Below are 12,607 nucleotides of genomic sequence, written 5' to 3' on the forward strand. Positions count from 1 at the left end.
GCACCTAATAATGCTAGGCCCAGAAGGTCCTCGGGCCAGTCGCAGACAGGGAGCCAGGGAGGCAGCCCCACAAATGGGGTCCCTCGCTCTCCTGACTATGTAAGTCCTCGCTACAAAGGTAACAGACCCATCCTGGGTTATGTGTGGACTCCTCCAGCCCAAGGGGGGGGATCCAGCCAAGCACCTAACCCAGGGAACTTCCCTCCAAACTTCCCACAGGAGGGCAGAAATTTACCAAACCCTGGGCAGAACTTTTTCCCCAGATATCCACCCGACTTCCAACCCCAAAATCATCCATCCTTCTTTCCTCAATTCCCTGAGCCCAGACCACTGAATCCGGGAGAGGGGAGGCCAAGGGTGGAGGGGTACCAAAATCTTCCCAACCAGGGGTACTACCAGAGGAGGGACAGCTACCCTTCCCGGGATCAGCCCAGGGGAGAAAACAGGGCCCCGTATCAGCCTGAGCGGGTTTCCCAGTTAGAGCACCAGGTTCAAAACATGGCGCGGGATATGGGTCATATACTGAGGGCACAGCAGAACCCTCAGATCAGCATGCCGGCGCAGAACGCACCCAACTCTGGACCTGGTGCTCCAGAACAATGACGGGGGCAGCACCCCGATAAATCACCGGTTCCCAGGGAGGAGGCACAAAGGGAAGGGGGGTGTAAAGCCTTGGAGGAAGCTTCCTTCCTCACTTGTAAACAGCCCCTGGAAACCCAGGAACCGGAAACAAAATCTCTTGCCCCTGAAAGTCTGCCTCCTAAGGAGCAGAGGGGGGGGTAGGAGAAACAAAAGACCCAAACAGACTCAGTTTGAGGAGGAGGTACAGATCTTCCAATTTGAGGGAGAGGGATCCTCAGAGGATCCTGGGAAAAGGATCTTCTCCTTCAGAGAGGGGGGAACTCCTCCCAAAGAAAAATGGGTCCCTAGGGATGCAAATCCAGACTGGGGAGATGTGGAGACTGAGCTACCGCCGCCCACCATCTCATCCCAGAACCAACAGCAAGAAAATCCCCTGGTTCAAACCCATCCTGGCGACTGCCTCCAAAAAGGGGGGGGCGGCCCAGAAACGGAGCCAGGGGAACCCACAATGGCTCTGATCTCCAGTTGCAAATTTTTTCTTTCAGATTCCCAAGACTCTCCACAGAATTCTGCCCAAATCTCCTCGCTAGCGATGTCCAAAACCAGAAAATTAGCCCACCAGTTGTCCAAAAATGTACATTATCTGTGCCCCCTTGAGGAGAAGGAGGGAAGATATTATGCCCCGGTACAAGTACAGGGGCAGGGTACAATCTCAGCACTGGTGGACACTGGATCTCAAGCTACCCTTCTGTCCAGAAGGGCCTTTGACGAACTGAATGCAGGAAGGGGAGAGAATTACCAAATTCCTCTCACCTCTCTTCCTGGACAACTGCAGAACTTTGACGGGAAGGAAATTCCCGTCGAGGGGACGGCAGACTTGGACATTAAGATCGGGCGACATAAGTTGAAACACCCGGTCATAGTTGTGACCCCAGAGGGCACCCCTTGTTTACTAGGGAATGACCTCCTGAGAAGGTTGTCACCCCTAATAGATTGCGTAAACAAGGTCCTCTGGACTCAGACTAGCCGACCCATAAAATTAAAACAGAGTGTCAACCATGTTAGTTTAAACGGCACATGCCACATGGTTGAACAAAAATCCGACCAAGTAGAATTTCACTTCCAGAACAACCAAATTCCAGACGTGACGGTAATAGCAGTAGGACAACAGACTGGTGATGGGGGGTCCTCTCTATTTCTGAAAATCAACCTTCCTTCCAGTCTAAAGTGGTATTCCACGCTGGAAGGAAACACTCTGAAATTCTATACTAATCCACAATCAGAAACCCCCACTCCTATAGTCCAGAAAGATGTGAAATCAGCTCAGAGCCTGGCTGAGATTCAGCAAATTGGAGAGCAGTTGTTCATCCCTGTTCAGTTAAATGATGGGAAGGACTCTGTTCTCGCTCGAGTGTGTGTGAACAACGGTAAGAGCTTCATCAGCGAAGCCATGTTCCGCCAACTCCCAAAAGATCCAGCCATTCCCACCTTCAAACTGATAGACAAATGGGAAATGGACCTGGAAGCACCTAATTCCAAACATCTCCTGCCAAGCAGGTGTATGCTCAAAATCTCCATTGGCAACAAGAGCATAGTCCATAATTGTTGGGTCGTGCGAGACGTCACTGCCGCCTTTTACTTAGGCAGTGACATTCTCAATCGCTTTGCCATTAGTTTGGACCTAATAAACTTCAAAGCTTGGTCCCGATTAGCGGATAATCCCATGGGCTTTGATGATCCAGAAAAAGCATTTAGGTCAGCTCAATTGCTACCTTATGCAGTTGAAATTCAGGTTAAAGAGGAAGTCACCATCCCAGAAAGGACCCGACAATTCTCCCTGGAAGTGAAAGTTAAAAGGGGACAAGAGTTGAAAAACCCTGATGCTTACATACATCTAAATGCTTCTCTCCAACAGCAAGGGTTGGGGGTAAACCCAACTCCATTAGTCAACATAGAACATGACACCATTCCAATAGAGGTGGATAACAGCGACTTAAAGAGTTTTACTCTAGCCGCAGGCACCATTATTGGAATGGCGGTTGATGACCGACATTTTTCCATCGACTTAGTAAATGAACTGTTAGGACCAATCCCCAAGGACTGTTTTGACAGTGACAGTGATGACAATACAACACCAGACAGGATTTTTACCCGGCATGGGGGGAACTTCCTGGTGTACACTTCCTGCCCTTATGGTAAGGAAGATGTGACGTGTGACTTCAGGAGGGATGAGGTGATTTTCCAGGTCCATGAGGGCTGCCTTTCCCACCTGAAGCCTCCGGTCCAAATCAGCACTCTGACCAGGGACTTCTCCACCCAGCTGGAGGAGGCCGCGGAGATAGCCAAACCAGAAGTCTTTCCAGGCTTCAGGCAGATGGTGGAAGAGAGAGTCAACCTAGCTGATGCCTGTGTGACTCTGGAACAAAAGCAAAAGTTGAAACAAGTTTTCTTGGATTTCCAAGATCTCTTTGCGGTAGACTCATATGACTGTGGTCGCACCGACATCCACACCACAACAATCCCCACGGACCCTGGCATGACTCCAGTGTTTGTGAAGCAATATCGCTTGCCTCTCGCATCAATGGAGTCCCTTACTGAAATAATTAAGAACCTTGAGTCCCGGGGAATAATCCGTCCAGTCCACAGCACCTTCAATAATCCGGTGCTGGGAATATTGAAGCCAAACGGCCAGTGGAGACTCTGCGCCGACCTCAGGGAGCTCAACAAACGGGTCCATACTTCCCGATGGCCTCTGCCCTACATTGACCAAGGGCTGGCCCAGATCCAGGGGTCACAGGTATTCACTGCAATAGACCTGACCAATGGATACTGGACCGTGCCTGTCAGTAGGGAGGACCAATACAAGCTGGCGTTTACCTTTGGGGGCCAGCAGTACACCTGGACCCGGACTCCCTTCGGATACCTCAACTCCGGAAATGAATTCAACATTTTCCTACATAAGGCCATGCCTGACCTGGGTACGAGGGGTAACCTGGCTTATGTAGATGATGTCCTCATCAAAAGTTCATCTGTGGAGGAACACATAGCGGAGATCCGTTATGTTCTGACACAGTTGAGGGCCGCCGGAGCAAAACTTTCCTTTCAGAAAGCACAGTGGTGTAGAACCCGTGTTAATTTCTTGGGGCATGAGATTACTCCTCAGGGTCTCTGTCCCCAGGAAATGAAAGTGGAAGCACTTCAGAAACTGAAAGACCCCACAACTCTGCGGGAACTAAGGAGCCTCCTTGGACTGACTAATTACAGCAGAAAGTTCATTGAGGGCTACGCAGAGATCACCAGACCCCTGATTCATCTCCTGAAGGGGGGGGTCAAGTGGGAATGGGGTCCAGAACAAGCCGAGGCAGTAAAACAACTCAAAAGAAGCCTCTCACAAGCGCCTTGCCTAGCTTACCCTGTCAGAAACAAGGAGTTCTTCCTGGAGACGGGGTTCTCTAATACGTGCTTGACGGCAGTATTATATCAAAAGCATGACAAGGTCAATAAAGTAATCTCCTATGCGAGCAAAACTTTATCCTCTGTGGAGGAAAAATTCAACGATTGTGAGAAGGCACTCCTGGCAACGGTGTGGGCATTGAAGAATTACCGCCCGTTTATCCAGGGGGAACACATCATAGTGGAGACTCCACACCAGCCTCTGCAATATCTCCAAAGTGACAGAATCCGGGCCGGAAATGTGAGTAATTCCCGAATTACTTCCTGGATTCTGTCAATGCAAGGCTTTCCTGTGGAGGTCAGATATGGCCAAAACAAGAAGAGTCCCCTCGCGCAAGGTCTGGCTGACTTGCATGATTGTGCCAGAGAAAACTGTCTCGAGGACGAAAGTCTAAAAATAAAGGACAACATGGAGGCATACCTTAATTCCCCCCACAAAGTCTTTGAAGAAGACAAGTGTGAGGGAATGCCCACTGTGTACGTGGATGGATGCTCTTACCATGTTGACAACAACGGGGAGAAAGAACTGGTGGCTGGCGTAGGGAATGCATGGGTGAATGAGTCCCCAGAACCCTCCGCTGGATACAAAATTGGTCCCCGAAGTAGTCAGGTGGCAGAATTGATGGCTGTGCATCAGGCCATCCTCACTGCTGTCCAACATCAACTCCACGAACTGGTCATAATCACAGATTCGGATTATGTACGGAACGGGTTCGTGGAGCACCTGGTTAATTGGAAAACCAGAGGCATGTTATGTGCTAACAACAAACCCTTGAAACATGGGAAGTTGATCCAAAACATTGATGATCTGGTCACCTCGAATGGGATGACCATCTATTGGAAGAAGATTAAGGGTCATTCCAAAGTAGAGGGACCAGACAAAACTGGAAATGACTTAGCTGATCAGCTGGCCAAAACCGGGGCCATCCAAGGGGATCTAATTGAGATTGAGTCCCTGTTGGGGGAAATCCAGGTCACTGCCATCACTAGGTCCCAGACAAATGCTCACAACGACCTCTCAATTGCACAATGGAGTAAGGAGACCCCTGATGCTGATTTGATTACTGCTCAGAAGGGGGATCCAATAATTGGTAAATTTTACCAGCACCTTGAGGACCCTGAGAACTTTCTCCTGACGGATACCGATTACATTGGGAAAGAGGACCTAAGAGTGTTGATGAAATGTCCCAAAATGTTCCGGATCCAAGACGGTTTGTTGGTAAGGAAATCCAAAGCTGGCCACGATCAGTGGGTGGTTCCTACCTCATTCCGAAGCCTGATGTTAAGTCACGCCCATGATGCGGCCACTGCCGGTCATAGGGGGTTTCACACAACATTGGAAATCTTAAGAGAGGTTGCATACTGGCCACACATGGGGCAGGACCTCGACCAGTACCTGAAGGGTTGCCTTGTGTGTGCACAATTTCAGCCATCATCCCTCACACACCGGGCGCCTTTACAAAAGAGGGGAATGACACTGCCATGGTCAGATTTACAAATCGACTTTGTAGGCCCTGTGATTCGCTCGGCGAGGGGGAATAAGTACATGTTGACCGTGACATGCTTGTTTACCAAGTGGGTGGAATGTCTCCCAGCCCCAGAACGCATGAACTGGACCTAAAGATATATCAATAAGGGTTTTCATTCAGTATTCTAGACTAGGCGTTAACTTGGCTGTAGTGCTGAATTGAATCCTCTTACAGAGTTCATTTTGTTTCTGGAGGCCCAACTCTCTTTTCTGTAAATCTGTTTTTACGTTGCTTACTTCCTGACATAGGGCATCTTTCTCCTGATTTAGGTTGCCCTCTGTTCAGCCAGGTCATCTCTTTGTTGCTTGATAGCATTTAATTTCTGGCATTCTTGATCAAATTCTGCTTGCGAGTGGAGTTCTTTAATAATGAATTTGCTATTCTCCTCTTCCAACTTTTTGACCTGATCTTGCAGCATGGTTATTTGTCCTGAGCAGACCCTGTTATATGTTAATTTTTGATTCAGATTCTGTTGACTCTCTTCAACCTTTTCCCTACACTCCTCTTTCAATGCATCTAATTGGGTCTCTTGGTCTGAATTATTCTGTCGTTGCAGGGCCAAGTCCTCCTTTAGCTGTTTAATGTAATTTCCAGATTCTACCGTAAAATCTTGACACTTGTTCAATGTTTCTTCCATTAATTTTAGCTCAGTCTGAATTTTAGTTAAGAGTTCATATTGATTTTGTGCAAGAGGTCTATTTTCTTCATGCTTTGCCAGCATCACTCCCATATGGAGATATATGTAAGCTGTGATTCTGACAATTTTAATATGCTCCTTTTTAATTTTGGGAGTCTTGTACAACTCGCTCAAAGCTTGATGTAATAGGCCACCATCCTGCCACATGTCCATGTCCATGGCGGTGGCCTGTTGCATCATTTCTTCTAGCCAGACTTTCTCATCTTGCTCTGCCTATTCCCCCATTACAAATAATGTGTGCAGAAGGTGCTCCCTAGCCATTTTGATCTCTAATGTGGCCCTTTTGGAAAGTGTTCTTTCTTTATTAATTTATTTCTATAAGGGTAACCTGTATTCTGTTGCTTTGTCTCTCATTTGGGGTTGATTTAGCTTTAATTTTATACTCAGGCCTGATACTTAGGGTCTTTGTTTTTGGGAGGCTCTTTTAACAGTGTAACAGAGTGTTCCAACCACACAAAGTATCACTACCTTGAAGGTTAGCCTGCTGTGTTAAGCTGTCATGGGTGAATACACAATCTGAAATCCTGGACGAGCCCCCAAACTGTAAAGCATTCCAATCGGACGTCACACACTGGATCAGGAAGCTTGCCCTTAGCCTAGGATGCAGCGCTCAATTAGAATACTTTTTCTTTATTTTCTATGAAGTCGAATTGAGCTGGCATCCAACCCGTATCACACCCCGTTTTACAAATATCCTGGGTCACAATGGACCATGAACCAGGCCGGTTTGTGGGAATACAATATTTATTTATTTTAAGTTCAAAGAAAATCACACAGTTTGAATATTGTGCAGCAATTACCAATGGGGTGATAATTACAATGAAATACACTTGGTTGACCTCCTACAAGAACATATCCAAAGCACAAATGAATAGGAGCACTTTTTAAGTGGGTAGGAAGGAGCAGCAAAGAGTCAGGGATACTATGCAGCAAACAGAATCAAAATCCGACCTTCCCTAACAAAATAAGAGGCAAAAACCCTTTGCAATTGCATAAAATGACACTCAGAATTGAAAAAATAATTAAATGAATGTGCAGTTGAATCAAAGAGGTAAATATGATGTATCACAGTATCAGGGATATAGTATCACTAGCAACTACAAGTCAAGGTGTCAACAAAGGGCAACAGTTCAGAAATCAACTTGAAAGTAAAGCCACAGTGCAGCCAAATGACACGTTGAAAAGTTGCATTACACTTTTTCAGTTTTTTTTTTTTTTTAAATGAGTGAAATAGACATAATCAGAATGTGGTTTCTAGGCTGGATAATAGATGCACATCAAAGGGACAATAGGGTAGTGAAAGGGTGACTGTAGCTGAATACATGGATGAGATTTTCAATATGGAAAGAGATTCGGTTTTTGTAAAATAAAGCAGTTAGGAAAGAAAATCGTCTTGGAAAAGAAAAAGACAAATTTCACTTACACTAAATTTAATGGCTAGAAAAGAGGAACGCCAGCCGTGAATAGAAAAGTTACACTGCAGTTGTAGCCCTTCACGCAGTGTGCCCCTTTTCTTTAGGGAGAATTCATTAATTTAATTAAAATATTGCTAAGGACCTACAAGACAGGATTGAATGGAAGAATAGCGTTAACGCTTAGAAATCAAGGACAGGATGCACAAAGAATTCTGACAGTTTTAAACAAGTTATCAGGGTATGGATAGGATTACTCAGAGAGTGGAACAAAGACAAAGTATCAAGATGGGGTAGGCTATGTGGTGCTATGGAATGGGGATATACTCACAATCCGCTCTTGAGTTTGGGATTTGGGACAGTCAAGCAGGTTCTGGACTCAAAGACTCTGGTCACAGCAAGGCGGCAGACTCTCCTAGCAGAACAACAGCTGGTCCTGTCTGGTCACTGGATCACAAGGGTACAGCTGGCAAGCAGGTAGTGGGCAAAAAGCCAGTCTGGTCACAGGATACTCCCAAAAGGGTGCCACAGCTTTTCCCCCTTCTCCCTGAGTTAGTGGGATTTTGTTATGGGGTTTGGTCATGAAGGGTGGGCTTGCCTTGATAGGAGGACCTGAACCAACTATGCCTTTTCTGGCAGCGGAGTCTGGAATCTGCAGGGTGGGTCTGGAATGTCTGGATATGGAGGCACTGGAAAATACAGAAGAGAGTGTCCTTGTCTCTGTTAGCTTCCTCTTTTTATAAGGCGGGTGACTCACAGGATTTATTGTTGGGTAGGACTAAACTAGACCTACCCGAAGAACTGGATAGGTCAGCCTATGTTGGTTGCCTCCTCCAGGAGGGGACTCAGTTCATGGGGTTGTGTTTTATGAGATTCAAAGCCATCCCACAGTCATTTTTGCCTAAAATCAATCTTAACGAAAATCACACATTTATACAGTTGTGCCAATTTTGCAAAATACATAGGCAAATTGTATATTTCACACAGAGCATGGGGTTCCCACTCCCAGGTCTGTACGACATTATTCCGCCCTTCTAATAGTTTTTTGCAGTTTTTAGTGGGAACCGCTTCACCCAAAATCCCACAATGTTAAGCATTTATACATATTATCATAGAGCACATTTCCAGTAATTTTTAACGTTCCATCATATGTACTTTTCCCATCATTCACGTTCTCCTGGTGTTTACGTCCCATACATGCTATGAACAGCCACAATATCTTGTTTGAAAGCCACGAAAATTACCTTTAAACTGTAAAACGTTTACATTACTGCATTGTCCGGTTATAGAATTAACAGTCTTTAAAATGTATTCATTAAATAGTCTTTGAGCCAAAATGGGCTAGCCTTTGTCCTCCAACTGGGACCATTTTTTCCAGGCTACCACCAAATGTCAGTTTAGCCCAGGGATGCCATGGAGTTTTTCAGTTTAAGTGACTGGTAGGTGTCACTTCCAAAAGTAACATGTAGGTGTCCCAGAATCCATTGTCTCAAACTGAAGCCCAGACAGAAGTCTGATGGGGGTGTGATATTCTTCCTCTTGGCCATTCAATGTTTTCAAGAGCAGAAATTAACGTATGTGTCCCAGAAATCCCTTTGTGGCTCCTTTTGGGGGGGCACTCCTGTTGCCAGCACTCACATGTCCATGTAAACTGAGCAGGAAACATGTTTGACTGCTTCCCCAGTACAGCCAAGGCATTTAATTATTTATTTTATTTTATTTTGTTCTGAATCAGAAGCAAATCTGTTAAAATAAAACATTATCCAGATGTTTCCCAAACCCCCCTTACATTTCTAGGCAAGGACAGGGCCTTAATCACATTGTACTTTTAAAACAGGCATTTTTCTCTTTTGTAAAAGCACATTATGACACGTGGTGAATTGCTGGGACGCCACCTTCAAATTCCGTTTGCTCTCCCATCTGGATTCCAAACATTGTTTCCAGCCCTTGTCAGTTTCTCTTACACAGCAGTATATTCAAGGCAAATGTCCACTGAAATTGACATGTGCAACGAAAGCTAGGGTTTCTATTGAAGGGTTTATTTTTGCACTTTATAGCAAAAGTCAAGTGTTTTTCCGTATGGCTGAGAGTACATTTCAAGTGATTTCCCAGATCTTGCCTGCCACAGCCTGTCATTCAGTCATAATGCACTGTTCTGCTGGAGCACATTCTGAATATGGACGGGCATAGCAGGGTATCACTGATAAAAGCAGTGTAATGTTTAAGCAGATGAAAAGAGCAACAGGGCGGCATAATTTTAAATGTAAATATTTCCTTTTCCAATAAGAAATTTGAAGCAACCAGCAAAGCAGCGCTGGTTTTCAATTATCTTCCTTGGTGGATGTAAGACAACACACTGGCAGCCTTTATCAGTGTGCTCCCTGTTCCATCTTGCCCCATAGGTGTTTGGCAAGACAGTGCAGCCATCATTTTGTAGCTGCAAAATGCAGTTTTGATGCGAGGCAATGGCGCTCAAAGGAGCCAGCGCAGCCATTCTGTTGGTAACTGCTGAAATGCAGCTTGGAGATCGAGAGAAACTCTAATGAGTGGGTAAATGTTTCCCAAACAGCCCTCTAGCCGGTTGCAGGCTTCCCTGTATCTTTGTCTGGCTCTCAAGGGATGTGGAGCTCTCTATGGCATGCTGCAGCAGCTTTTGACCCTGTTTGGCATGTCTTTCCAATCAGGCCGCGTGTTCTCGCAGTGGTGCACTGCCCGTGCTCTCCCCACCCATGTCTCGGTTCTCAGTTTCTTGACATGTCCCCTGGACACCATGCATCTCGCCTTCCAGCATTCTGGTCTCCTCCTGCTTTTCTCCACGCTGAGCTTGCACCATGCTGTCATTTCCTCCCGGGAGGATCTTTCTCTCAGGGGAGTCGGTTGTCAGTTTTTATGTTGATATCCTATAAGCTCTGCAATTTTAGACTAGACTGTGCATGCAAGTTCATCTGATTTGATCCCTGTGCATCCGCACCTCTTGTTCGTCACAGTCTCTTCCCCTGGATCTTTGTGATAGCTACGTATATTCTTCCCTGTCTCAGTCCTTTCTACTTCTTGAGTCTTATACAAGTACATAGGACAGGAGACTAGGCATGGAGAGCGTGGGGGTGAAGGAGAGGTGGAGGTGTTACGCGGATAGCGTATTCCCCCACAATAATCATCATTTGTCCCACAGGGTTTTTCTCATCCCATGAGATGCACCTGCTGAATACCACCCCCAAGGGAACTTTTGAGTAGAGGCCTCACCTCCGCGGCCTCATGGGAAGGAGCTTCTGCTACGGAAGCAGTGATGACAGGTGGGCAGCAGTTGGATTAGGTGCAAATGGATCTAGATCACCTGTCCTATGCCCTCCCACCTGTCAATCACTTTACACTGTTGGTTCCTTCCTGGTTGCTGCTGTTTTTCCCTACATAAGCAGCCCCCCAGCCTCTTTTCCTTTGCAGTTGGGGGGCAGATGAAAGTGGATCTTGCTCATCTGGCCTAAGCACCACCCACCTTCTTAGCGTGTCTCTTCCTTTCTGCTCTAACTCTTAGATCAAGGGTGTCTGTCACCGGGGAGTCTGAAGAAAAGGGCAATTCCTGTTTGGACCTGTTCGCACCAGGATTACCAAGGGCCCGAAGCCCTGCTAAAACAGCAGGTAAGCATGCACCAACATGTGTGTTCTCCCTCTGTCCCCACAGACCATCCCCACCATCATCAGGCAACCCCAACGTCAACTTCTCTCGTGCTGGGGTGAGGATAGGTGCTCAGTGGCACAGTATGTTGCACATTTGTAGAGGTTTTATTCTTGCGCCGCACTGCGTGTGTGCCTGCTCTCTTTGTCCCGGTTCCTTCCTTGTTTGTTGGCCCTCCCTCCCTCCCACCGTCGACCTGCTGCAAATGATCAGGTAAGTCGAATCTGGGTGTGTTATATTGTGCTGTGCTAAAAAATTTAGCCTTTTTTACACCTTTTGCGAAAGTTAAATCTGTGTGTGTTGTATTGTGCTCAAATACTTAGCACACAACTTGGCAAAAACAACTTGGCCATGTGCGCTCCATTGCTTCTCTCACCACATGCGCGCCCTTGAATCGTAGGTCCCTGCATCCTGTTCTGCCCCCTCCTGCGTTTCCCTTCCTTCCTCTCCCATCTCAGCCCTTCGCTCTTCGATCTATTGTGCACTATTCTGTAAATGTCTCGTGCTCCCCAGTTTTTATGGCACTACTTTGAATTGCCTGCATTCTTCTTCTAGGTTCCTTTTATGTTCTGTGCCTTGTTGGCTGTATTGACTTTGTGTTTTCTCTCTACCGTTCTTGATATTGTGTTGCTATCCACGGTTTGTGGCATCACATTGCAATTGCCTGCTTTCTTCAATTCTAGGTTCCCTGCAGACCTCTGTGTTTTGCTTTTGGTTCTTTACTACACCTGCATTCTCTACTTCTAGGTTCCCTTTTGTCCTCTTTTCTTTCTGTTGGTTCTGTACTGCATCTGCTTTGTAGGTCCATTGTTCTTGTTCTTTGTTGTGCCCCCCTTTCGTGTCCCACCCTGTGCCTCCCTCCTCTCTTCCCCCCTATGCGAACTCCCTGTCCTCCTCACCTGCCTGCGCTCCCCTCTCCCTAACCCCCAGTTCCTCCCTGCACCCCCTATGGGGCTTCCAGTCTCCCCTATCTTTTCTAACTGCTTGCTTTTCTATCGACTATCATATCCCTCCCACTAAGTCTGTCAGCAAAAATCTCAAAAGGGACATCCTGGTCTCCAACACACACCTCCCTATTGCTGATACCTATACCAGTGCTTCCTCCAGACTGACACTTACCGACATACTCTTTGTCGTTCCCTCTCCAGGCCTATGAACCCCCCCCCCCCATGGTCTTTGTTCTCTCTCCTTTCTCCTCTTCTGCCATTAATGGTGGCACCCAGTGGGAGGCCCTCCTTGCCCCCTTCCACTCCTCTAAGAC

Source organism: Ambystoma mexicanum, chromosome 10 (assembly GCF_040938575.1).
Source record: "Ambystoma mexicanum isolate Mex_15411 chromosome 10, UKY_AmexF1_1, whole genome shotgun sequence".
NCBI lineage: Eukaryota > Metazoa > Chordata > Amphibia > Caudata > Ambystomatidae > Ambystoma > Ambystoma mexicanum.